At 59.0% G+C, this 3,360-nt stretch overlaps 1 pseudogene; it reads right to left on the bottom strand.

Moving 5' to 3' along the window:
• Positions 1 to 183: 183 nt before the first annotated feature.
• LOC111140524 lies at positions 184 to 2,875 on the bottom strand (annotated as a pseudogene).
• Positions 2,876 to 3,360: the final 485 nt, after the last annotated feature.

Genomic DNA, 3,360 nt, shown 5'->3' on the forward strand with positions numbered 1-3,360 from the left:
CCCACGATCTCAATATTGCTGGAGACACGAGGCGACTCTCTTCAAATGCCCCCAACCCCATCTCCAGTCTGGTGGGAACAACCCCTTTGTAAACATTTGAAGTGAGGAGAATCAACTTAGTTCAGGCCAGGACTGGAGAGGTTGTGTATGCTCTAGGCTAAGAGGACTCTGTTCCCAGCAGACATGAAGATTGTCTATGGGGTCTGGGAGTGTAAACTGCAAATGCTGCTTAGAAGAAGAGGGTGCTGTGGGGCTGTGCTGGGTCTTCTGTCCCACTCAGCCCTACTGCTCCTTGTCGCTGCTTGTCTTTTATACTCTTTTGTTTCCTCCCTGTATTCATCTAGTCCTGCCTCTGTCCCTCTGGTCAGGGTAAGACACGGAGAGGGCATGGCACTTTCCGTCTTTTCATGCCCCACAGAGGGGATAACCCAGTGGCTGAGCTCCCTGTTGTTCCCTCCTTCCCTTCCCAGCCCAGAGCTCTTCAGGGACCCGATGTGACTCAAGCATAAGGGCCCTCAATGGACATGGAGTGTGGACTCCTCACCCGAGACCAGGAGTTCCAGGGGGTCACTAGGCTGTGACAACAGGTAGGGGGCATTGCTGTGTGAGCCGTAGCACCAGCAGGTCCCGTCAAGGTCTGAGGTCACGGGACTCAGGGTGAAGTTGACCTGAGAAGGTATTGCTGTGTCCTGCAGACGAAGGACCTGGGGAGGAGCGAGGGACCCCTCCTTGGACAGGTGGAAGGTATCAAACCAAATCTCAGAGTGACACTGCAGGGTCACGTTCTCCCCCCAGGACACTGACATCCCCGGCTGGGCCGAGAGGGACGGTTTCGCATACATTCCTGGGGGAGAGGAAGGTCGTGACATGTAAAGAGCCACCCCCACATGCCATTGACCCTGGGTGGGAGGCTACCATTCTCTCCCAGGGACTCTGTGTGGGACCCCCTCTCGGCACCTCCCGTCTCTCTGAGTGGGTGTCCTTTATCCCCATGGCCCTCACTGTCCCTTTCTCAGTCCCTGTCTCTAGACCACATCCCCACCTCAGCCTGGGCTCCTGGCCCTCGGCCTGGACCCCATCACCCAGGGGCAACCGTGGTCCCAGACCCTGAGCAGACAGTTAGGACATGGGTCAGGGAGCTCCTCACCTGTGATCAGGACACCCAGAGGGGTACTGGGGGCTGACCAGGTGGAGGAGTTCTTGTGTCCACAGTAGCATCGGTCCTGGCCCCCGAGGGTGTTGCTCACAGGGCCCAGGGGGAAGTTGGGGCTGGGTTGCCCTTCTAGACGCTGGGGAGCTCTGAGCTCCTCGACCTTGGTCAGAGCGAATCTGTCAAAGCCGGTCTCTGAGCGACACTGGAGGGTCACACTGTCTCCAGACTGCACCAGGGAGCCCGGCTGGGCCGAGAGGGAGGGCGCCCTGTAGACACCTGGACAGCAGGGGACAGTGGTACTGGGGACGCACTCCCCATATTGGCCCAGGGCCTGCAGGGAGGCTCTCATGGGCCCCTCCCACGTTCTCCCACCTGTGGTTCTGGGCCCGGGACGACAGTGTCACTCATCCCCCATCAACCCCAGGGTTCCACTGGGCATATAGCTTAGGTCAGTCATCTGGGTCCAGGAAGTAGATGGGGTGAGGCTGTGTCTCCCTCACCTGTGACCTGAAGGTGCAGAGGGTCACTGGGCTGTGACCACAAATTGGGGTACGACTCAGAAGAAACGTAGCATCTGTAGGTCCCCGCATGGGAGGTGTTCACGGGGCCCATGTGGAAGAGCCCCTGCCCTCTCTCATGACGGAACTTCCGTTCTAGGTGTTGGGGCGCATCAGCCCCCCGCTCCTTCAGCAGATGGAATGACCCCCGTGGCCACGATGAGCTACAGGAGAGGGACACGTTCCCTCCCAAGATCACCACAGGCCTGGGTTGGCTGAGAGGGAGGGTGCGTCATGCTGTCCTGAGGGAGAAAGAGGGAGCTGGTTACAGGGACCATCACCCCACGGACCCCATGGACCCAATGTACTGTGGACTGTGAACAAGGGGTCCCCGTGAAGCCACAGTCATTCCCTTCTGCCTGGAGGAGGGGTCCTGGGGAAGGGGACCAGCTCCTGTCCTTACCTGTCATCACCAGGGGCAAGAGGTCACTCAGCTGTGACCAGCTCTCCCCGCTCTGATATAAACACTGGTATTGCCCTACATCGTGTAAGCTCATGGATGTAATGGAGAAACTGGCCTTGTTGCTGGAACCCTGTGAGGTCTCCAAGGTCTCCAAGGGCTCAGAGAGCCTGTCTTTATACAGACAGTAGCGGTCAGCCTGCAGAGACGCCTGACACCAGATGGTCACACGGCTCCCCTTGGTGACCATGGGGCTGGGATCAGCCCAGATGGAGAGTTTGGGGAGGGTACCTGGAAAGGAATCAGATGGGGAGTTGCAAGGGGGCCCTTCTCCTCTCAGCTTCCCACCTGTCACCCCAAAGCCCCTCCCACATCAGTCACCATCAGCCCTGACCCTCTATGCCCCCCGGGTGCTTAGGGGGTCGTTGCTGGAGATAGGAGATCTGGGGAAGACTCACCCGTCTGTGCCTCATCCCACAGGCCCCGACACAGCCCTGGAAGAGAGTTCCCGTGAGTACCTCCCGCACCCACACGTAGCTGCTCCAAGCCTGGTCTGGGCCCCTGGTTGCTGGGGTCACATCTGGGGCTGAGTACACGCCTCCCCCAAGAAGTTCTGCCCCTACTGATCCTCTCCAGTCCCGAGGTCTCTCAGGGGCCAGGATCTTGGGGGCAGGAAGGGGGGCGACCCCATCCCTCCTCTTTTCCAGAAAGCTCACTGAGGCAGAGAAGAGCAGTGAGGGTCGGGGTCCTGGCGTTGCCTCTCATGGTCCCCAGTGGTGCAGACAGCTTATAAAGTCCTCAGTGTGTGCTGGATGGATAGATGCATGGGGTATGGTACAACCCAGGCCCCGAGTTCCTCATCACGGGTCCTAGAGGGATAGCCTCACAGGAAGGGGAAGAGCCCCCGCCAGGGCCTCTCTCTGCTCTCCCTGAAGGGTGACCCAAGAGCAGCGGGTCCTGGGACCTTTCAGAACAGACTGAGTCTCCCTAGACCCCACTCTCTCTGCTTCATCCCCAGCAAGCCCAAGTCTAGAGAGAGACTCTGGTTCCAGGACTCGAGGCTGGGAGAGGTAGGGCAGGGCCTGGGAATCAGCCCCATTTCAGTTCCACTTCTGCCCTGTCTCACACAGAGGCTGGGTGACATGGGCTGAGACACTTCCCTTTCCTGATTTTCTGTCAATGCAAATTTTCGTCCTTCCTCCCACCACGCTGGCAATCAGTCCGTGTGCAGTGAGCAGTGGCCACATCCC

This window comes from Enhydra lutris, unplaced genomic scaffold (genome assembly GCF_002288905.1).
Source record: "Enhydra lutris kenyoni isolate GAN:26980312 unplaced genomic scaffold, ASM228890v2 scaffoldscaffold2442, whole genome shotgun sequence".
NCBI classification, from domain to species: Eukaryota; Metazoa; Chordata; class Mammalia; order Carnivora; family Mustelidae; genus Enhydra; species Enhydra lutris.